The following is a 24,723-nucleotide window of genomic DNA, read 5'->3' as shown; positions in this document are numbered from 1 at the left end:
TGATTTGTTTTCTTTTCTAAGATAATTTTCTTCATTAAAGTGTTGTGGGTTTGGGCAGGGGGGGAGGTTCATTTGTTATTGCCTTAAGTAGTTTGGTTGACAGAAGAGTGCTGAAGGAGATCTTAGTATATAACTTTTCAGCCCAGTTTGCTAGAGAAGATTCTACAAATAGGATGTTATAGTGGGAAGTGTCAGGTAATAATACAGTTACTAGCCTTTCTTTTAACAAGAAATCATTGTCTTTTGAAATAAATGACTTACTAAACTGTAAAAATGAGGTGAGTCACAATGCATTTAACTTCTTATTACTTTGGTTTCTGTTTTCAATAGCATGCTTATATTTTTCCAATTTGACTTAATCTGACTGTCTGCTTACATTCTCCTCCCCCATAGCATCTGCTGTTTAACCATGAGGTGCTATATCCATCCTTGCTTTAAGCCTGCTGCTGTCTTTTGTAGGACTCCTGTACTCTTCTATGTGCTGCTTGTATCTGGCCTGTAGAGTAAGGTCTGGTAGATGTTTGCCTTTCGGGAATTAGTCCCACAGAATAGTGTAGCAAGCTACTTTGGAAGCTTAGCTGCTATCATAAGGACACTTAATTTAGCAAACAGCCACAGTGGTTTAAAATGTTAAACCTGTTACCACCTCCTGTTTGTTAATGTCCTCCTCTTGGAATTCACTAACCTACAGCCATCAATATAATGAAATGAATGCCCTTGCTTCCATTCAGATCTGGAGATTTACCTATTTTACAGGCAATCTGACCTCCCTCTGAAGAGGGCAAGGTGGCCCTGTTCTGAATTTCTGCTATAGGGTAGGTTAACCCGCAACAGAGACAGCATGGACAACTACTTGTACTAATTTAAACCTTTTAAGCTAGTTCAGTAGGGGCTTCATCTGTAGGACTCTCAAATTACGTGGTAAAGCTTGCTGAGCATAGAGACCCTCTATACCAGAGCCTCTTGCTCTGGACATTGGATTGCATTCCCTTTAGTATTCAACACTTTAAAATGCAGGGAAATAACTTCATACCTATCCACATTCCTATAGAACTTGTCTGCCACATTTCTGTCCACATCAAGTTGCTTTGTGCATTGTTGGAGGAAATTATATGAAAATATAAAAAAATCTGCAAGCTGCCTAACTGCACATTAATAGAATTTTGTAAATGTATTTTTTTTCCTGCAGAAATACCTTTCTTAAAGTTATATATAGCTTAATTAGTCTTAAACAACTCCAGATATTACTGTAACTTAGGTGATAACTGATTTATAAAATGAGAAGTTTGAACTAAAACTGAGGGCACATTGAAAACAAATGGTGTAGTATCTTACGGAATTCTGCAGTCTGGCTTAAAGTTTCTTTTCTTTTTTTTTTTTTTTTTTTTTAAACTGTCATGTCCCTAGGTATTTTACCATTTAACTGTAGTGCTGTTGAGAATTTTCTTCATATATTTACAACTTGAAGTGACATTGGTGTTTTCCTGGTTCTGTGGTCATGCTTAGGGCCACAGAGCAGTGCTTGCTAGTACTGTGGAATAATACCCTGTGGTTGCTTTCCTTTTGTAAAGTAGTAAGATAAAGTATATGTTCTAGCAAGTAACTTAAGGAAATGTTTGAAAGATCTACTGTGCTGACATAAATTTCCTTTTTAAGAAACTTAAATAGCTTTTCAATGAAATTATACACCTGCTTCCTCTAATGTATTTGTGTAACTATTTTCTTTGGAACTGTAGGAGGAAATAAATGGTTTCAAATAAACAGCGAAGGTCCTAACTTCAAAGAACTTCCTGCAAAAGTAAAATAACTTCACTTTCCTTTCTCAAATTAATAACAAACAAACATAGCTTACCTTGTTACTTTTTTTTTTAATCCATGTGTATAAATCTACAGGGATTTTCATCTTGGGTCTTTTGTAGGGAAAGAATTGTTAGTATAGGACACCTCGAATTAGGTTACATTAGGGACATGGTTTAGTGGTGGACTTAGTAGTGTTAGGTTAATGGCTGGTCTCGATGATCTTGACGGTCTTTTCCAACCTAAATGATTTTATAATTGTGTGAATTAGTGTTGGAAAAGATTTACTGGATTTATTCTCATCTGTTGCATATCTTTATTATGGTGAATTAAAAAGAAAAGTTATCCTTGGAGATGAGCTCCCTGGATGAGAAGAGGCAATACAGCTAAATTTTTCTTCAGTGATGCTGCAGGGCAGTGTATTTTCTTCTTCAATGACTCCTTACCTAGAGTATCCCAAAAATAGACTAGATAGCATCTGTTCTCATGGTCTGCTTAACCAGGACATTACTTAAGGAATATAATTAAAACATAATACTTTTTACGGGCAAAGGCTGCTTAATTAGGATGCCTGCAGATAATTTGATCTTCAAATAAGCTTATATATGCACACAGATCAGATGTTCAAATGTGTTGGACACCCATTTGTTTGCATTGTTCTTATTAAAACTGTAGTATTGAATGCTCCTGAAATTCTGTCTTGTTTAGATTTCATTGGCAGTTCATTTCTTCTGCAGATCTGACCTGTAAGGACTGCTTTCCCCCATCCTCTTAGGATGCTGAGTATGTGTACTCTTGCTGTGTTTGTAAGTGTATGTTTAGCATTTTCAAACACTTGATGCTTTTTTTGTTTGCTTTAGGTCTGTTATCAAAACTTTTTATTAAGGAGTACTCCTTTAATATTATGCTCTGTAATATAGTGCTTTCAGCAGTCTCCTGGAAATAACACCATTTCTAAGATTTCTATCGGTTCAGCTCTACTTCACAGCAGTTTTTTATGTTCGGAGAAAAATTTTCCAAGTCTGTGATTAGTGAAATATTTTATTCTTACTGACAAGCCAGACTGAGTGTGAATTACATATGAATACAAGGACTGTTTTATATACCAAATGCTCTCCCTAGCTCAGTAATTGGTCTGACTTCCTCTTGCTTTTAATCAGGGCATGCTATTAAATGTTATAGCATCAAAATTGTTAAATTTTTGGAAAAAAAAATCCCTTTCACAGCTAGAAAAAAAATGTACTTTGTTTCATTAGAATAAAGTTACTTTAATTCCATTTTAAGGAAGCTTTTCTTCACATGCTTGTTTATAGGTTAGAATAGGCTAGTATACTTGCATCGTAATAAAGTACATTACTTTCCATCCTGTATTTGGTATTTTGGGAAGGATTTTTTTTAAGGAAATATTTGTTAGAAAACTGAAATACTAATGTATATTTATGTGGCCATAAATTTTTAACTCCAAGGTTATATGTTTGGTTTAACACTCTTAACAAGCTTGCTCTAGATTTGAAGGAGCTTGCATTCCTCACCAAAAATTGTATGCTCGTACTCTTTTTGAGAGGCAGAACTTTAAATTACTGGAACATCTGACATCCAAGGCATCAGTTTAAAAATTTTCTCTCTTGCCAGTTGTGGTTGCAAATTAGTTTACAGCTAACTAACATATTTCTGAGGCATTTAAAATAGTGAGGAAAAAGATGATTTAGAATAAAAATAATTCTTTTACATAATTGGGTTGCTATTACAAAAATACTAGATATTTTTCTTTAATTCAATGATTTTGATGAAAAGTGTGGGCTATTTTAGATGTTACATGTAATCAGAGGGGAATATGGAAATAGTAGGGAGTTGCTTCACTCTGTGCCATAAAGGAAAAAAAAGAAAGGGATGTCACCTTGGAGCCACCACATGGTACCTGGTTTAACTGTACATACCTGGTCAGGTATGTAAAAAATTTTAGTAATACGAAGAATAGGATTATACTTTTTGGTTTTGTAGCCGATTAAGTCATTGACATGAGGTCAAATTTCCCTTCCACCTTTAAAACCAAACCAAATCCAGGTCCCTTCCCCAGCCCAGATTGGGAAAGGACAGAAGCTGTGCATTGGGCTGGGAGACATGTTCATTTCTGACCCCTGCAGGTGGCAGGTGAAAATTTTGCAGTTTGGGATTAAGTCACTGAAACAGATACCAGTGTCAGCTGAAAGACATCCAGCGTGTTCCAAGGGGATTTTATCACAAGTTTAATAATGCTTCACAAATGAGGAAAAAAAAAATGCTGTCAGTTTGCTGTAAAATTTATTATTAAGACAAAAACTGTACGTGGTCAGGGTGGAGTTTTCTTTGTTTTTTCCCCTGTAGACTAATTTTGATCATGGGGGAAAAACTATTTCAGTCCAAAGTTGAAATTCAAGTGATTACTGTGGTATCTGATTGGGGTTCTGCTCCTCTTCTGTATATGCAGTTAGACACCTGTCTTAAAATGTCCTGTGACATCCTGAGTCAAAGTAATCTGGCTTTCGACTGCCATTTTAATTTTTTGGGTGAAGACATTTTCTTGAATATTTGGCTTTTCTATCTTTTTTTTTTTTTTTTACATGGTTATTTTTACTTCTCTTAAATAAGAGTTGGGACAGTCCAGAAGAAATGGTGCTCAAGGATGACAGGAGTTTGCACTTGCTTGGGAAAGCGATTTCAGAACTTGAGGTTAATTTTTGTTGTTGTTGTCATTGTATCTTATTGCTTTAAGTTCATTGAAGGAAGTCTTAGTGGAATGTAAATGCAGTATCAGCAGCATATCTGTAAAATGGAGGCACAGAGTTGTTTGAAATAAAGCCTGTCGTGTGGCAAAGCTGGAAGGAAAATGAAGGGTTCACTGTAATTTGGCACTGATGTCTATTTGGCAGCCCTCCTGTCTTTTCTTATCTTGGCTAGTGTTCCATCAGTCAGTGCACTTATATATGGGGCACTTAAATTCCATTTTTTTAATAGCCAGCTGAAAATGCGATGCATCAGAAAGACTGGAAGAGACCTCTGATACGCCGTAATAAAGAAGAAGACACTACTTTGTTTTCCTTTTCTCAACAATCCATAGTTACTCTACTGTCTATTAAAACTGTGATTTTTAGGTCAATTTGTCTATTGAAGTTCCTGTCACTTTAAAAAAGAGTTAATCTCATGTAAGACCAAAGAATTTCATGGTGTTTCTTTTCAAGGTTTATTATTTCAGTCTGATTCATTTCCTGTTTTTCTGCTAATGCACTGACAAAAGCAGAAATAAGTATCCTTCAACTGTTTGTTTGTGAATCTATAAAATACGTAATTTACTGTATTACAAGTGGCTGTATGTAGCTGTAAATCATGCAAAGATTTACACAGTACTTCCCTCTGTCAGTCTCTGGTCATGCACTTGCTTCCCTGGCTAACCCCACTGCTCCAAGGCTTCTCATCTCTCTAGGCGGCAATTCTGTTCAGATATGAGAAAGATGAGAATAAGTTAGACCTTCTGTTCTCATATCGTAACATGAGACCAAGAAGATAGTAAGATTAGTAGCAAATTAAATACTGATTTTAAAGGAGTAATTTTTTGAGCTGTTTCATTAGGCTGTTGAGCTCATTACCACAGACTTTCTTGGGGATTCACAGCATTGAGGGAGAGATTTGATATTTATATGAATGGCAATATAGAAAGTGCTAGAACATACTGGCAGGGAGATAAACTTACTTTTTGGATTTGAAAGCAGTCTTGACAAGTTAAGGGTTGATGTTTAGGGCATGGGCCCAATGGGAGACTTCTTTTGCACTTCATCTGCACCATGGAGTCTTACATGCTCTGGAGACAGGATCCTGTACTTGTGAAGTCCACTGCAACAGTTCTTATGTTCTGGTGAACTTTGACGGTGGTCGGTAATGTTGAGGGTTATTTAAATAACAGTGTGTTTTTTCTCATGGTTACTGATATATTGAAATGTATTAAAATTGTAACATTTTAATACATTCTTGTAAGATTTACGATGTTTGAGTAAAATACAGATTTGCCTTTATACAATATACATTAAAGGTATATCAAAAGAGTATGTCTTAACTAAAAGCTAAATCCTGTCCCTTTCAGGCAAATGTCTGAAAAGGATAAGCACTTCCAACAGGGTATTTTTTCATGATACTGTAGCTCATGCTGTAGTTCACAAATTTATGAATTAGGAGACAGTTGGAAGTTTGCAGTTTCTTTCACAAAACACAATAAAATGAAGTAATTGCTTAAATGGCTTTTTTATTTAAATTTGGGATTATAGTAGTATAGTATTTAAATCCTTTTTGAACTTGTATTTTGGAATTAGTTTGAGTGATAGTATAGCAGGCTTGGTCTTGGACATTTATTTCTCTCTTAGGGAAGACTGCTTCACTTTGGAGAAGCAAAAGCAAGGCCTTCAATCTTTAAAATTCTTTTTATAGTGTGCTTTTCTGTGTGTAGATTAAGTTTTATTAGGTGCTTAACTATAGAAAATTTAATCGGAAAGTATCGACCTTTTTCTGTTACAGTTTATGAAGTTAGTACTGGAAATGTCAGTAAGTTCTTTGGGATTGTTCTTGTCCTTTTTCTTAATCAAGTATTTGTCTTTCCTTCTAGATATGTGGGTCCTTCAAGGATGAGAAAGGCAGACTCTTGAATGGCATTAAATACCTCCAGGTCTACCATTACAGGCCATGTATTTTGCTGAGCATAGAAAAATTTAAGGGCTCTTTCTCCAGTGATGTCAGTCATATGGAAGATATTGTACTGTAAAATGAGCAGTGGATAAAAGGGAGAAACATAATCTTTTTGTACTGGCATAGTCTATGGATATTTGAGAGAGACCATGGGGATACATATGAGGGAGGAAAAAACCATGCTTTATTTCTGCTCCAAATGGTGGTGGGATTTATAAATGTTTTTAAGGATAGCCATGGTGATGGGAGACTGGGCTGGTGTGCTACATATACTAGAGTACAGGCAAATGAGTGGAAGTTGTGAAGTTACTGTGGCTTAATGCTTAGTAGCTCAGATGTAGGAGGCTGACTGTTGATGCGATCCCAGGCTAACCATGAGGTGAGACATGTTCTCCTCTGTCCGTCGTCAGGCTGTTCTGTGCGTTGTCTGTGTGAGAGTTTGGCAAGTCACATTAGCTGGCTGCATCAGCCTCCTATCTGTAAAATAAGAGCGATGCATCCTTTCTCTTCATGCTTTGTTTTTAGAGTTTACACTATATATGGAAAGACACACTTAATACATATGCTAAGTGTATGATGTAGTGGAAATGGTCTTGGTAGGTATTCATTTTGACTGGGGCTGCTATCATCAAGTAAGCAACAAAGAATTCATCTTTTTAGGAGTGTATGGCTTTGTATATACAGTACTTCGAACTGACAGTATCTTCTATAAATACGAATGTTTAATACTATATGAAACCAGGCATTCAGGTTTTTGATTATATTTCATTCAAAATATAGTTGGTCTGAAACACTTATATTTTGTGGCTTAACTTGGATATTAAAACAAACAAAAAACCCCACCAAATATTGTTTCTGAGAACACAGAGGAAAAGATTCTTATTGTTTAAAAAAATATAATCCCTTGCAACTGCTCTGAGAAATTTATAATGTCTGTGTTTTGGAGCAGAAGTAGGTGTGTCTCTCTCTCCACCCCACCCCCCTTAGAGAAGCCTTGCTCAATCTTTATTAATTCCCTGTGAAAACTTGCAAAGAATGGCAAATTTTTAGAAAATGGTTCTGAGCATTTTCTTTAAAGAGTGGTTGGTGTGTGGCACCTGAATTCCTGAATATTTCATGTACAATGGCTGAACAAGTCGTCTTGTAGCAATTGGTGATACACTTAAATTTTGTTTCCCAGCTGCCAGGCATCAAGTCAGTCATGAGAGATCCAAGTGAGAAGGGGGAATGCTTCCTCTGCTCTTGGTTCTCTGCCAGGTCAAGGGGCTTGAGACAAAGTGGGAAATGCCTGCCTCCCGTTCAGAGGAGGTATAGAAAAGGGTGGTGGGTAGAGGCAGCCGAGGAGGGACAAGGAAAAGGGATAAGTCTATGCCTTGAGGAAGAGTAGGAAGAAAAGGTTGCATGGTGGGATAGAGGAATTGAGGGTGATGAAGGCTGAAGCTACTGAAAGAGCTGCTTTTAAACTTTTTAAGATCAAATCTCCCATCTTTTTATGATAGCTTTCCCTATTTCCCATTATTGTTCTCCTCCTGTCATACATGTATTTTTGTAGCTCTCAAAGTTGAGCATCTGCAAAAGAAAATGATAGAAGGAGAGAAGGGACTGTTCACAGGTATTATCCTTAACCCCTGCTAAGTATTGGCCAACATCTGGGCCAGCACAGTGTCATGTGGGTTCGGTTCCTGGGGAGGGAGGGATGAGGAGGTTAAATGAAGCTTAGCCCTGGATAGCCCTCTAAGCTGTGTCTGCTGTTGCAGGAGCATGGATTTATTTCAGTTTCTTGTGTTCCTCCACTGAGATGTATTCCACAACCCCTAGTTTGAAAACCACTGCAGCAGATTGTAGTTTCCTTGTGGGAAGGCATTCTTCTACGTTTGTTTTCCTCTTTAGAAATTCATTGGCCAGTGTTAATCAAATCTGTTATAGGGGTAGAAGTTTCAAAGATGCTAGCTAAGTGTTGTGGTTTAATGCTAGCTAAGTGTTGTGGTTTAACCCCAGCTGGCAACTAAGCACCACAAAGTCACTTGCTCACTCCCCTCACAGTGGGATGGGGGAGAGAATCGGAAGGGTAAAAGTGAGAAAACTCGTGTGTTGAGATAAAGACAGTTGAATAGGTGAAGCAAAAGCCATGCACGCAAGCAAAGCAAAACAAGGAATTAATTCACTACTTCCCATCAGCAGGCAGGTGTTTAGCCATCTCCAGGAAAGCCGGGCTCCTTATGCGTAACGGTTACTTGGGAAGACAAATGCCATCACTCCAAGTGTCCCCCTCTTCCTCCTTCCCCCAGCTTTTTATTGCTGAGCATGGGGTCATATGGTGTGGGACATCCCTTTGGTCAGTTGGGGTCAGTTGTCCCAGCTGTGTCCCCTCCCAGCTTCTTGTGCACCCCCAGCCTGCTCGCTGGTGGGGTGGTGTGAAAAGCAGAAAAGGCCTTGACTCTGTGTAAGCACTGCTTAGCAATAATGAAAACATCTCTGTTATCAACCCTGTTTGCAGCACAAATCCAAAACATAGCCCCACGCCAACTACGATAAAGAAAATTAACTCCATCCCAGCCATACACACTAAGTCATCTCATTTAGTGTCTGCACATTACTAAATTGTATAAAATTTGTGTAAGAGAACATTCTCATGCCCTAACAACAGAAAAAAAAATACTGTTGACATTTAAATCATTATAGACAACAGCCACACTATTTGGAGTGTGCGGGGGTATAAACTCAGGATAGGGAATGCTAGAATGAGGAGCCTGCGGTAGCTTCATTTGTGGAGTACTTATGTGGTGCTGGGCAAGGCCCTTATAGAGTAGTTAGGTGTTTGTTTTCCTGAATGTCCATCTTTAGACATTCAGGTGTTGATCTGCAGGTAGGTACTGCTGTCAGTGCTCAGCATAAGTTTTAAACCTATACAATCCTATACTTATACAAAACAGTCTTACAACTTTGGCAGCCTGCAATATCCTAATCTTATTTCAGGTGGCAGTTTTAGCCTTGGTCTCTTGCCCATTTTGCAAATTTGGAAAAAGAATCTTCCATTGCAGAATTTCTACGAAGATTTCGCAGGAGTACTCTGAAGATTGATTTGTTAGGGTGTTTGAAGCCATTAGTCTGGTAAAAATGTCCTATGGGCTGGTGTAGTATTTGTGAATTCAGTGTTGTATAATGCTGTTTTAAAGCAAAAGATGTACAATGCATAAGCTACAGTGCCTCATTTAATAGGGAAATGAGAAATAGCCATCCATAGAATGAGGCCAGCTCCAGAAAAATCAGTATGTCTGTGTGATCCTACAGGAAGTTCAGAAGCCAGACCCAGCCTTTAGGATACTTCCATCTGGCTTGGTGCCCTTCTCCCCAGGACCTGGAATTGGCTGCTAGAGCACTAAGTGTGATCCAAACAGCAGTAGTCTTCCATCTTCTCTCACTAGAGTTCAGCTACCTGCAACTTGTCCATGTAGTAAGCAGCCAGTTGCTTGGGTGGGAAGCAACTGGCCCCACTTAATCTACACATCTGCCTGTAGCACCCTGGCAGTTGGGTCTCTGTTGCGGACAGGGTAAGAGATGTCCCGATGTCCCTGAAAGTGGTGACGAGGATCAGATACTGACATCGCACCATCATACATGCTGAGACTGGACCAGCATTTGCATTGCCTTCTAGTGCATCAACTACACGATCCAGTGGGTGGATGGGGGATGATGAATTTAGTTTTTATGGACAGCTTGCATTCTGGTATCCTTAATTTTTGAGCACTCAGGTGTGCAGTGTTAAATGTCCAAACAGTTCTTAGTGTAGCTTTGTCCGCCTCTGTAGAGTATTTGATAATGTTGTATGTCAGAAACAGATAACGTATTTATTGGGGCAGGGACTTTCTGGGAGGCAGAAGAAGGGTAAGATTCAACAGGCAAGTGCAGGTCAACCAGGGGATCAGGACCAACCAGCATGGGTTCATGAAAGGCAGGTCCTGCTTGACCAACCTGATCTCCTTTTATGACCTGGTGACCTGCCTGGTAGATGATGGAAAGGCTGTGGATGTCATTTACCTGGACTTTAGCAAAGCTTTTGACACCGTCTCCCACAATATTCTCCTTGGGAAGCTGGCAGCTCATGGCTTGGACGGGAGTAGTCTTCGCTGGGTAAAAAACTGGTTGGGTGGCCTTGCCCAGAGAGTAGTGGTGAATGGAGTTAAGTCCAGTTGGCAGCCGGTCACGAGCGGTATTCCCCAGGGCTCTGTTTTAGGGCCAGCCTTGTTCAATATCTTTATCGATGATCTGGATGAGGGGATTGAGTGCGCCCTCAGTAAGTTTGCAGATGACACCAAACTGGGTGGGAGTGTCGACCTGCTGGAGGGTAGGATGGCCCTGCAGAGGGACCTGGACAGGCTCAATCGATGGGCCGAGGCCAACTGTATGAGGTTTAACAAGGCCAAGTGCCGGGTCCTGCACTTCGGTCACAACAACCCCATGCAATGCTACAGGCTTGGGGAAGAGTGGCTGGAAAGGTGCCTGGCCGAAAAGGACCTGGGGGTGTTGGTAGACAGCTGGCTGAACATGAGCCGGCAGTGTGCCCGGGTGGCCAAGAAGGCCAACAGCATCCTGGCTTGTATCAGGAATAGTGTGGCCAGCAGGAGCAGGGAGGTGATTGTGCCCCTGTACTTGGCACTGGTGAGGCCACACCTGGAATACTGTGTCCGGTTTTGGGCCCCTCAATACAAGAAAGACATTGAGGTGCTGGAGCGTGTCCAGAGAAGGGCAACGAAGCTGGTGAAGGGTCTGGAGCACAGGCCTTATGAGGAGCAGCTGAGGGAACTGGGGTTGTTTAGCCTGGAGAAGAGGAGGCTGAGGGGAGACCTTATCGCTCTCTACAACTACCTGAAAGGAGGTTGTAGTGAGGTGGGTGTTGGTCTCTTCTCCCATGTAGTTAGCGATAGGACGAGAGGAAATGGGCTTAAGCCGCGCCAGGGGAGGTTTAGGTTGGAAATTAGGAAAAATTTCTTCACGGAAAGGGTAGTCAAGCATTGGAACAGGCTGCCCAGAGAGGTAGTGGAGTCCCCATCCCCGGAAGTGTTCAAAAAACGGGTAGATGTGGCACTTTGGGACATGGTTTAGTCTAGTCTAGCCTTGATTGGCTTAGAGTAGACTTGGTAGTGTGGGTTAATGGTTGGACTGGATGATCTTAAAGGTCTTTTCCAACCTAAACGATTCTATGATTCTATGATTATGTCTCCTAATACATTAGCACTTGTGATGTGATTATGGTAGCCTTGCTATGCAATTCTTGTTGGGTATGGCATGGCTGTATTGGACTTTTATGTAGTATAGTTACGGGAAATACCTGACTCTATGTGAAAAACATCATCTTGCTTAATACAAAAATTTTATTGTCCTAGTTGCTAGAAAAAGACTTGGTAGCCTGGCTTTCTTTGTGTATCTTGATACTCTAGACAAATGTAAAAGGATTAGAAAAGGTGTCCTTATTAAGATATAAAGTAGGAACCCTGGTTGTCACGAATGCTGAAACACAGGCATGATCCAAACTTGCATATTAATTTCCTTCTTTGTTATCAAGCCAAACTTAAGGAGGGAGTAATGTCACTTATACAATTATTTTATACCAGGCTAAGAGAGTATCTAATGAAAAAAGGGCAACTCCTAAAAACCTGCACTTTTTTTCTTATTGTCCTGAGAACAATTTGTGTCACATCTTCCCCCCTTCCCTCCTCTCAGTAATTTGTATGCCACGTTGTTACTGGTGAGGTGAAATAAGTGAACAAACAATACTGCATCCATGTGCCTGTTGTAGGGACTTGTGGCTTCTCTGGTAGCTTATTTTTCACTCCACCCCTTTCATATTTCTTCTGTCTTTCTCCTTTTCCTCTCTACCCTTCTGTCTCAGCAGCACAGTCCTCTCTAGGATCGTGGTCGATGACTGGACATTTGGAGGACATTAAATAGAAAGGAGAGGGATTGTACCCAGACAGGGAAAGCTGTTAAGTTTTAATAACTTGCTACTTGTTTCTGATGCAAACTCTGCTGTTCCATTGAAAAGCCGCAAATGTAGCTGAAGCTGCTGTAACCTCTCTAATGGGGAAGTGAGGGCAGATACAAACTATGCCAGTTATATCAAAATTTAAATTTAAACAAAGCGGTACCTTTTTGAATGTAGCTGTGCCTTCCCAGTATGGAAGAATGTCAGTCTGACCAGCAGTTATTGAAATGTATGCCGAGTGCAGCCTTTTCAAATTTGAGTTAAGGCTTGCTGGTGCAAGTAAATAACGAAAGTCTTGCAATACGAGCTGGAACAATTCCTTTTCGGACATAGTGTTGTGACATGAGAGTTGACTTGGCAGATTGTTGTTCTAGTTTATTTGCATTTATTATTCGTATCCTCTACCTGTTTTGATGTTAGAATCCTTTCGAATGTGCCTTGGCCTTTCTGCTTCCTTAAATTCCATTGCACAGCTCTCAGTTATACAACTGTGATAGCTACAAGGTGATGGTTTTCTTTTGCTGAGTGACAACAGTTTTGCTCTTCTAAGGAGGATTCTTTAATAATACTGGCTAAAAGTTTGCAGCAGAGTACTTCCGTAGTTGCATGCAACTTTGAAAGAGTGAGGAATCATATGTGTTCCTTCAACCCAGTATTTGATAGCTTGCTGTCAGTAGAGTGATTTGAGGATGAGTGCTGAACAGTGGGATTGCAAATCAAAAAGGGAATTGTCATGAATATCTTCATTGATAATGGTGATCTTAAAAGATGTGAGCAGGAAAAAGACTTGAGGAAAAAAAGGAGGGAAAGAGCAGCTAAAAACTTCAGAATTAATTTCTGAATAGCTTTTCAGTTACAGTTTTTGAATATTTTTTTATATGCAGTGTTGAGTAATTGGTTAGAGTAGCGTATAAACCCTTCTAACTGAAAACAGACTTAACATATCAGAAATGTAAATTGCAATTTTTTGCAAAGTAAATAAAATTTGTGGAAGTAATTAACTGTTTTGAATCACAGACTTGAAGCTTCTAAATAACTATTAAATCATAAAAATTCCTGTTTTAACAACTTACCTATGTTAAAATGATCCGATTAACATGTCTCACTTTACTAGAACTTTTTAAACATTTTATATGCCTTATTTTTCAACTAAAGTTGTTAAATTTCAAAATTACTGGAAAAGTTAATCCTACAATGGAAAGAGATGTGCAACTGAAGTTTTTGCAGGGGACTTTCATTCCTCAATAACAGTGATCGGGCCTGTTTTATTCTCTGTTTTGGCACTGGTACAGCGTATGATTCATTTTTGTCTCATGCTAGCTGTAGCAAGGAAACCACACGCATATTGCAGCATAACAAGGTTAGAGAAGTACGTTTCAAATCAAATACAAAACAGTCATCAAGGATATTTATTCATTCTGTGGAAGTTTCATCCTGCATTATAAAGCAGACTTGGGGGGGGGGGAAATGAATCTCGCACTGCTGTAGGCAGTTCTGTGCTGCCTGCCTTTGCTGTAGGCAGTTCTGTGCTGCCTGAAGAATGGAGCTGGTGATAATACTCCATTCTTGAAACCTTAAATAGTTTTGGAGTTTGTTTACCCTGGCTGTTTCCTCCTCACCCCCCCCCTCCCCCCCCAACAAAACATACTGTGGTTTTTTTTTAATTTGTTTCAGTAGCCAATAGGAAAGGTCTGGCTTGAGACTAGAGCCTCGGATTTATACCTCTGTAGTAATCCTTACAGCTGAGGGGGAGGAAGCTGTGATAGCTGGACTTTGCAAAGAGCAGCTGGCATCATGTCCAGGTATTTCGTATCGGTCTGGTCTTGCTGGGAGGTGGGAAACGCAAATACTGGTTTGTCCAGATCACAGTCCACTGAGTTGGAACAGGATCTCTTAGTAAACTATTGTTAACTCCAGGCAATGTTTGATAGTGTCACCAGGTTATCTAGAGGCAGACGTGGCCCTTTGTGAATACGAAACTTGAAGCTCTTTGGGGTTGGTTTGCGTTCAGATGTCAACATCATCTCTGGTTTGTCTGGTTTCTCTGTCAGACGCTCATTTTTCTCCCAGGAGCTGATTTTCATTCAAGAACAGAGTCTCGTTGTCAGTGGCTGCGGAAGCTAAGCGTTGTTATCATTGAATGTTCGTGTGCAGGTTTGTAAAATCCATGTTTTAAATGTTTCAGCTACTGCTGCCCTGTGCGGGGGTTCTTCTGTTTGACGCGGCACTCGCTATGTGTCAGGCAGAAGCTCTGATAGAAGTGAGGAGCCTTTCATTATAAATGTATGTGTGTAGCTGAGAGTAAGGTGTGAAGACGGCATGCAAGGTCCTTGTGCAGTGAGGTAACCGCAAATGTCCTTTTGCGTACAGGCTCGAGTTTGAGGATCTGCGGCATGAGCCATCACGCTTGTGAACGTGCCTTCGTGTCTGTGTGTGGCTTGCTGAGAGCGAATGCTACCTTTCCGAGTGAAAATTCGCAATGTTATTGGTGTTGGATTGGAGCAGAGGTGACCCCTGGTAGCTGTAAAAAGCTGAGTGAATAGAGGAGGCTTTTGAGGTCACTTTTGAGATCTTTTTAGTATTATTGTTCATTCCCCAGATAGCCAGCGTGAGGTATTCTGCCACCATCATGGACACGGTGTCTGCAGGCAGTTTCAGGATTCCCTTAGTCTTAAGTGATCTGCAGATTATACAGACTGTTAGCTTTGGCTCCAGTTTCTGCTTTTAGAATAATTCAGATGTTTCTTACTTTAGGCATCTGTGTTGTTTTTGAAGATGGAAGACAAATGCACTGCTGTCTGCCCTTATTCTGTCTGGGTCAGGTTGCGTGGCCCGAAGGGACAAGGTGTGCTAGCTGAGGACTTGTGCTGCTTTCCTGCCGAGCTGCTGTGACCGGCCGGGAGGACGCGAACAGGGCAGCAGGCTGTGCCTCTGCCTTGCCTGCTCTCCGGCACTGCTTAGGTGTTTGCTGCAGCTGACCTCTCCAGCTCTTACCACCACTGCTTTGTTCTCTTCCTGGCTCTGCTTGATACAGAGAATTTACCTGGAACACGAGCTAGTCACATGCAGAGATTGTGCCTGATACAGCTGTAGTCTCGGACTGAAAAATTGGATTTGTCCTCCCCCTCTTCCTGCTCTTCTGCATTTGTTTTCCGATTCAGGAATCCAACCTCTGAGTTACATTAAGTCTCCATTGTGCTATATAACTGCTTCAAAAGCATCTGTTGGCAAGAAAACTTTGACGTCAGCAAAGTTAGGGTGAGGTTTTGCATTGCGCACATTCGGTTGCTCTGGTTGGTGTGGATAATGGCATGCTGGAGTTGAAGCAGAGGAATCATTGTGAATGGTGTTTGTAGCCTGCTACTCAGTGTATATCTTTTGTGAGTAGAAAATGTACTTGACGAACTATGTATTGTCCCATTTGTTTATTACAGACATTTCAGATTATTTTGTAAATATTTGTGCCTGATACAACTGGCTTGCAGGATATTGCTTTTAGCTCTTTCAAACTGGGATTACAGTAACAGTTCTTTGCTGGTGTTCCAAGTAAGGATATTTTTCAGAAGCAAACTACATGTATTGCTCAAGGAGGTTTTTTTCCAGTGCTAACACTAGGTTTGGTTAAACAAAAAGAAAAGAAATCAGTAATCATCTACTGCAATTTGAAATTCATAATAGTTAACTTGCAAGTGGAAAGAAAGCAGGGACTTAAAGACACTGTGTGAATTTATGATCTGCCAGAGAAAGTGGTATTTTATTTTTAAGAGGAACAGAGGATTGGCTTTCTTATTGCTGATTAAACAAATATCTTTGACTTGGAAATAAATATGAAAGCCTGTGTGTTAGATTCAATTTAAGATACTTGTTTTCTTCTAAGATTTATCTGGATGTAAACAGTTCAGGAGAGCTATATTTAAGGCCATTGGAGCAGAACTGTGGATGTCACTGGGGTTCAAAGTCAAGCTGGAGGATTGCAGCTAATTTAAAAGATAAACAAGTAGATATTGTAGTGTTTACAGATTCTTTACTCTGCTTTTTAAAGGAAAAAATCATCCTGACATTTGAGGACTGTATCTCAGGTTTAGGCTAACGAGTACTCTTGGCCTGAGGCAGCATCTTCTGTACTAATTCACTTTACCAAACATGATGTTTCTGTGGTCTAGGAAGCTTTTAATCTGACTTAAGGTGTTGGGTTTTTTTAAAGTTTTACTAAAAAGGATACAGTTGAAGGCGTATTACCAGTGTTACTATTTAAAAACCACGAAGTATGGTTTTACCTCAGAACCTGACATAGCACAGGTTTGTTTGGAGACTATAATTGGAAAGTGTTCAGGTGTTCTAAATAATGGAGAAAATAAGCACAGTAGCTTTTCTAGGAATTGCATTATGCTTGCTTCATTTTTTTCTTTTTTGCCTGTAATTGTTTGAAATGGATGATATGTCACAGTCTGTCACAAAGGGGCCTAACTAACGATGTTTCCATAATTGTGTGGAAAGAGATGTTTAAGATAATGCTGTGTGGAGGAAAAAAGGAACATCCAACAAAGTGTATTTAAAGACGTGTTAGAATATGTGAGTTTGCATGTGTAAACGTGGGGTATGTGTGTGGACAGGGAAAGTGTTAGGGGAAAAAGGCTTTGTAATCCCTTTTCACAAGCATGAGGGCAGGGGAGTTACATTTCAGAAATACTCACTGTCTTGTGGGGCCTGGCAATGGAGGTGTAACTTGCTAATTTAAAAGTGATGGAGTAAATGGAATAGTGCAAATACATCTTCACCCACGCTCCCTCCTGCTTTCTGGCAGTTTGCTTACTGAGCGTGACACTAAGCACTGCTGCAGGCACTCCTCAGCTGGCACAGGAAAATCGCCGTCCGTCCCATGCAATTTTTTTCTGACTTTGTATTCTGTTGTTAAATGTATTAAGCACAGCAGGGATTTTTTTTTTTTTTTTTAAAGTTTGGTGTGAAGCATTCTGACCATGCAGAACCTCTCGTTGCCAAGGCTTCATCAGCACCGTGTGACCCAGAGTGTTGCCTGACGTGCAGGACTGTCACGCCTCTGGCTAACGCGCAGTGGCTTGCAGGGGATTCACAAACTCCCCCGTGTTGCTTCGTGTTTGGATGCCATTAACAAGGCAATGAGGACTAAGAAAGTTTCAGAAGAGTAAGTCTTTAAAGCCACGAGTGGGTGTTTTGCACTAACTTTTCTAGCCATTTGATATAGCAGGTTTTTTGCATAGAGAAACTCTGCTTAGTCCCCGGGCTATGTTACAGTTACACTGTGTTGCTGTCAGTGAAAAATGTTTGGAAAAACTCACATCAACCTGGCTAAATCCTGCTGTGTGCTGACATAGCATATTTTTTGGCACAGTATATGATGTTGTTGTAGGTGGAGTAACTGTGCTGGCAGAATAACTCCTCCTGTTGGCATACATTGTATTTCCAGCATAGGTACAGCATCAGATGTACTTGAAATGACAAGCATTCAGCTTTTTCTTGCTTTGTGCTTTTTAACTAGTGTTTACGCTATTTATGCTGGTAGTGGAGTCTCTCTGTAAAGGCTGCCAGATCATTCCCCTTCTCTTGCCCTGTGTATGCTGAATGGGCTCTATCTTTTCAGCCTGGTCTTTTTTTATTTATTTTCAGCAGGACTGGAAGAATCATTTCCACTAATTCTTTCCACCAAAGAAGCATCAGTAAGATTGAAATTTTCACCTCATGTATTTGCAAGCAAAGATCTGTGTGTTTTGATGGCGAGTTGGTTTGTCTTTACCTTCCTTTTCTGATATCCTCCTCTCATTCTACGTTAGGTTCGGCTGCGAGATAAGTTTCGTGGTGCTTCTGCCATTTCCTGACGCCAATGGTTTTTCTGGAAGCAGTGAGTGTTTCCTGTCTGGAAGCTAGAGGCGGTGTTCCTGGCAGGATGGAGTATTTTTGTTTCCTTGGCTAGACCTTTCCCTGTCTTTGTTTTTCTCTCTCTCTCTCAGTTGTTCATTCTTTTTTTGATCTTGGTCTCTATTTGAAATTGCACCAGTTTAACTAGAGCTATCATTAAACAAGAAACAGACTTGGAGATTTGAAATCCATCCATGCAGGCTTTTGCTGTTAACATACTGACAGAATGAATTCATAGGCTAGGCAGCAGCAGAATTGGGCATGCTATACTGGGTTTTGCACTAATCTTGCTTCTTGAGTGAACAGGAGTGGCTAGTTACACTTGTGTAAGCTTTGTACCTGACCTGAGGGCAGTTTCAGCAGTTACGGCATGAGCTGTAACAGGGTTCAGAAAACTCTGTTGTAGTTCCTGGACTTACTGCTGCTAGAATACACTAAGGTAACACAGCCTAACTTGATCTCGCTGGAAGAATTCAAAACTCTTATTAACTGGCTCCCTTTTAGTTACTTTAGTTAGTTTACTTTATAAGTTTTATCCAAAGTATATCTGTATATCAGTTTTGTTAATAAAACTGGTAAAATGGCATCAGAGAATTAAAAAGCAACCCATTAATAGTTTCCAGCACTTCTTATTTTGAGGCAAAGCTATTTCAAGATCAGTGTGCGCTTTTTTTTCTTTTTCTCCCCCACCCTGAAAATAGAGGTTAGTTACGCCAGAGAAAAAACAGACCTGAAAGATGCTGCCAGTCAGCTGGTCAATAATACCTTTCCTCAGTGCAAGGCAGAAACCTCTGGCTCTTGCTGAATTTAAAAATCAATAGGAGCCAGGAACTGAGATCTGTTACCTCTTATATATCTTCCCCCCGCCCCAAGCTGCTGTCTCCCTGGTATGCACTTCAAATTCTGTGTGCTCCCTCTGGAACTCCTGCTCTTGGTTTCAGAGCCCTCCACTACAATATTTGTCCAACCTTATCTTGGTACATTTTATTTGGTTTGTTTTTATAGTAGGGCAAACTTTAAAGCCTGCTTGAAAAGAAAAGCTTGTCAGAATTCAGTGTGTAGCCATTACTGTTTGATTGGGCAAAATTACAGACCTGAAATTACATCTGTGTATTGGGGAAATTTTGTGAGTCTTGGTTATTTTCATTTTGGAGCAGTTTTTCTTTATAATGATCTCAGCATTCAGGAGTGTTGCAATGTTTTCCACTTACAGGACTGGTGACACTGCAGGAAACAAAACTTTCTGGTATTATTTCACTGGTGTATATATTTACTCCAATTATTTTGCAGTGTATAGTTTAGAATAAAAAGCAGCTGTAGGAAATTCCAAGGTATCATTCAGCAGTAGTTTTAAAGAGTAAAACCAAAAGTGGGGAGTACGTGCTTTCAACTAAAACAAATATAGAGCTAAAAAACTCTGACAACTTGCTTTGGGACTATTTTGCTATTGCTGTTGTCAGATAATTTACTTTGTTTCATTTATGCTTTTGTTAAGACTGCATTGATTAAGTATCTGGATCTGTTCATGCCATATAAGCATTCTCAGAAGACAGAATTCAGAATTAAGTTCCTTAGTTCTTTTATATTGACTGCTCTTACAGATGATTAGGATTTTAAAAGCAGAATTTACAGTATATTTTTACTTTAGGGATGGGAAAGATTTTGGGTTTATGGGAATCTTTATTTGTTCATGCAAGCTAATTTTCTTTTCAGCTGATGGTCAGAAAGAATGCTTAGTTTAAATGGAAGTATTAATACAGTCAGATGAAAACTTTTTTTGGTGCATAGGCAGCTTGTGCAGTTTTAAATCCCCTAGTGTTGCTTCCATTTTCCAGACTACTAGCTAGTCAGATGTTTTAGAACATTACTTCCATGTGTATATATAAATAAATCTCTCCACAATATTCAGAAGTGCCCATCATTGCACAAAGGAAAAAAAATTGTGCTAGTGTGAGGATTTTAATGATTAAGCTAAGTTCTGGTGATGTTTTGTTTTCCTTCCCCCCCCGCCCCCCAGTGTTTCCAAGACTTTGGTCTCTGTTTGGCTGAGTTTGGTGTACATTTGCTTACAGTAATGCACTGCAGTGCATAGGATAAGCTTTTGACACAGTGAGCGAGTGCGTGGTTGAACTAAGACTGCTCTGCTGAGTTAGATAAGGGAAAATTGATGCCGTTATTTGCAACAGATGTAGGCCTGGAGATTCACAAATAGAAAGCGTCTCTCCACTGAGTTCTTAGCTTTGGTCAACCGTTGCACTCAATATACCCAGATTTAATGCTGCTGGTTTGGAAAATTAGCATTTTCAGAATTTAAGGAATTCTTGCCTGTTGGCCATTTCTTAGCAGAAGTACAATGTGGGCCCTTAAAAGGGGCTCCATCTTTTCATGGCTGACCTTGGTTATGAAAGTGCTGATGAAATCTTACACTGAACATTTTAATTGTAGAGGAAAAGGTGTTTCTCTTCTAAGCAGTTTTGTTTGATTATGGTGTATTCCTTTGGGGTTTGAAAGGATAGTGACCAAAAAAACCCACCCAACCAGTCTGAGGGGAGGTGCTTTAAGTACACTCTCTTCTTTACAAACATTATGTGCAAGAGGAACAGTTTTGCTGGAGTTGGCAATCAGTCGTTTGGAGACTTTCAGAATGAGTTGAGCAGCTTGCAAGACTTCCTTTCTTAATAGCAGCTGTCATGGACACATGATACAGGACGTATTGCACATAAATTTCTAAGGAAGAAACATAACTCTCTTTTGTTTTTTTAAATAAGCTGTTGATTTTTCTAGCTGCTAGGATTTGTTTCTCATGTGCTACATACCATTGTGAATTTTAAAATAGAACATCATATATCAGTTAATTTCTGGAAGTTCTGCAGTATGTACTCCGCAGGCTTCTGTGTATTTTAAATGCTGTCAATCTTTCGATTTTAATGCCCAGTCAGTCTGACTGTCTCAGGCTTTGAGCCCAAGTGGGTTCATAGTCTGTCTGTTTGCTTCATTGTTGTACAAACAATATTGCTTTGTTCTGTAAGTGAAAATAGAATTTCCAGATAATTGACACAAGACTTTAAGGAAAAATAAAGTGCAGTCAGAATAAACTGGGACATGGTAACAGTGCAGTATGTAGATCTTTAAGAGGTAAAAACTCTGCCTCACAAGTGCTTTTCTCTTAAATTCTTGTATAATAGTGTCTGTGAATATCGTGGGTTATAAAACATGATTTAGAATACAGACTAATAATCTGGACATACATTTGGTTAGAGAAACCGTAATGTTTTACTTTAATGTTTGTTGAAAGATGCTTTACAAATAAATGGCAGTCTTGTTCTTGCTTTAGTGAACATCCCAGTTGAAGTGCAGATTAACAGCTGAAAAGAAAGGCTTGCATGTGATGAGGAAATTGCTCCCACCTCTTGTCTGCTTTTGGTATCTAGTAATAGTCTTTTGTTTAATTTTAACAAGGCATTACCTAGGGTCTCTAAACTGATACTAATTATTAGAAGACTTTCTTGAAGTAAACTGACTCTGCATTATAGAAACTCCCCTATCTTAAAGCAAGTCCTTTTGCTCCTGGAAGATCCCGTGTTTCTTGCTCGGCACTGGTCTGATGACCTATGTGTGTCAAGCTGGCTCATCCCAGATGGTTTACCTTCCTTTCAGTTTAGGGATAAGGGCCCTACTCTGTTCTGCTTATCAGTTCTGTGCTGATACGGGCATGTCCCAGATCTTGTCAGCACCTTCACTGAGCCTGCTGCAAGCTCTGGTGTGAAATTAGTGAGTGAATGCTTGGTACGGTATTTGCAGACAACTCAACTCTCAGTCTTTTGAATTTGCATAAATTAAAAAAGTGAAATTATTTCACTGAAGCTGTTCTTCTGTTGCTTAAAGATGATATGTAAAGTTTGAGACCTGACATGGCAGATTTCTAAAGGTTTTGAAAAACTCGTGTTTGATCAGTTGTGGATTTGGGAGTCCTATTTTTGAAATAATGGCCTCTGTGCATGTATCAGTAGTCCATCATAAGCATAAAGAAATGAGAGCCTAATTAACTAAATGATCAAGTAATTTTCACTCAAAAAGATTTACTAGTAGCAGAAGCATCTCCGGTAACTTTCATAATGGATGGTCTGCATGCTTTAAGAGAAGCATTCACATATGTGGCTCTTCGGACAGGGAAGTAAAGATACCTTTCTGCAAAAGTGTCTTTTTGTAAGCAAAAATCAATTCTTTTTGCTTACGTCAGTTTTGTAAGATGTAAACTACCATACCAGTGCCCTCTTTTTTCAAAAGAGAAAAGCCATAATGAAGTAAAACTTACATGAGTATATTTTTAAAGTAGTTGTACACAGCTCAGTTTGAGTTAAAGGAATTATTTAAGTCACTTTGACTTTCTGTTTTTGCATCCTGGCATACTGTAACAAATCACTGTAAATGTTTGATAAGTATCTGTGGAACACATTGTGGAATGAACTGACACTTAAAGAATGCCCACTGAAATGAGAAACTTGATTGCTGTTTAAAAATCCTGTGCATTGGTATTTAATTTAGTAGCTTAAGCTTCTGCATATTTTTGTTTTATGTTTGGTTCCGCTATTTTTACAGTTCTTACACCATGGAGTAAACGAAAGGGAAAATGTGTTTTTGATGCCTCTCTTAGACGTTTAGAGATACCTCTATGTTAAGAACATTATAGCTTAGAAATTCCAGGATACTATGTGATTGACAGGAGATGGTCGTTGGAAGAGGGAGGCAGAAATGTATTTCAGATCTGTAATGCATTGTCGGTGGATGAACTTCAAGCTCTGGGTTTTTTTTTGTTACAGCTCTCTTTTAGCTGGAGCAGTGCATCTCAGAAAGCAGCTATGGAGAATAGATGTTGGGAATTACAGATGTCAGAAGGAAGCTGTTAGTCAGTTTTAATCAAGAAATAGCTTTCAGTATGCTAACACAAAGTCGGTGCTTGGTTAAATTGCCAGGAGGAGCAAATGCCTAAAATGAAGAGCGTTCATTTGCAACAGGAAAAGTCTAAATTTGCCGTTTAAGCACCAATGACGTGAGGGAATGTTTAAGGGGTTTAGTAAGGATGTAGCTACATCTATGTTTATGGTGATTTTTCTCCTTTCCTACACAAATGTTGAAGCCTGCCTTCATTTTGGAAATGCGTGTGAAGCTGCTTGTCCTTATTTGTTGCTCCCATACCAGGTTGAACGTGTAACGGAAGAGCAGGCAGCACGTTGAGCTTGAGCCTCTGGTGTGTTTGGAGGACAGTTAGGAGCACGAGGGAGTTAGTCTCCTAACTAAGCTGGCTGATGGAAGTAGGGCTTTATCGCTCTTTTTCTCGCACAATCAGTAGGGTTATACTCAGCTGCCCTAGTGCATTTCCTGAAAGTTGTGAAATTGGTAAGATGAGATGAGCAAAAGTTATGTCATGGAGAGCCATACTAGAAGATATTTTTCACCCCGGTCGTCTCTGAGTTGAAAACTTCGCCCTTTGCAAGATTATTCCCATTTCCTTTCCCTCCCCCTCCATTATATGGTCAGCAATAGCATTTACTTCAAGCAGCGTGGTCGAAAAGAATTATAGAAGGAGATTAACTGGACGTTAGTTAGGTTTCCTCAGCGAACAGTTTAGGAAGGATTACTGAAGGAACAGATAGCAGTTACATACTGAGCTTTACATGAGTTACGTCTGTAAATGTCATTTGTGCTTTTGGAAGCCTTCAGATGACAAGGTGTGTTTTGTGCTGTGGCAACTGGTGTTTTGTGGTATTCTGTGGTGCGAGCAGAATGCAAAGCATGGCTGGAATTTGGATTTGTGGTAGGGCTTTAGGCATGGCAGGAAGCCAGAAACATGGTTTTTCTGTAGTTGGTAAGTGCTTTTGAGGAAATGTTGAGGACAGTGGTGAACTTACATTTTTAGGAGTTATGCTGTATGTGTGGTTTTCCTATTCCTTCGCTGTTGTCCGTATTAAGTTTCTTCTGTATGTTGACACAGTTTATACTGGTCAGTGAGAGTGCAGAACTTGCAATGAATGTTGCCTCTCAAAATCAGATTGTTCGTTATTGTGTGTCTCGGCTCCTTTCAAGTCTTTTGATTTTAGAGCTTCATTTTTCACACAGTGTATCTCCTTCATGTGGACTCATTGCTACTGGAATAATACAGGCGTTGTGTTCTCTGGCTGTACGGAATCAAATATTTTTTCCTTCTTTTTGTCTGCAAAAATATGCAGATGCTGGGTTGGGTTGGGCAACAGGAGAACTGGCCAGTGCTCCAGATTGCGCTAGTAAGGCTTTTATGATTTTGCACAGCTCTGATCATTATTAGCATGGTAACATTGGTC

At 39.8% G+C, this 24,723-nt stretch overlaps 1 protein-coding gene across 1 annotated transcript in view; it reads left to right on the top strand.

Moving 5' to 3' along the window:
- Positions 1-18,350: 18,350 nt before the first annotated feature.
- RNF19A (ring finger protein 19A, RBR E3 ubiquitin protein ligase) overlaps positions 18,351-24,723 on the top strand; it is a 31,322-nt gene continuing 24,949 nt past the window's right edge. The window contains exon 1 of the mRNA XM_009493243.2: positions 18,351-18,368. The gene's annotated coding sequence lies outside the window, so the exon portion shown is untranslated. The remainder of the gene's footprint in view (positions 18,369-24,723) is intronic.

This window comes from Pelecanus crispus, chromosome 2 (genome assembly GCF_030463565.1).
Source record: "Pelecanus crispus isolate bPelCri1 chromosome 2, bPelCri1.pri, whole genome shotgun sequence".
Lineage (NCBI taxonomy): Eukaryota > Metazoa > Chordata > Aves > Pelecaniformes > Pelecanidae > Pelecanus > Pelecanus crispus.
This window is presented reverse-complemented; position numbering and strand designations above follow the sequence as displayed.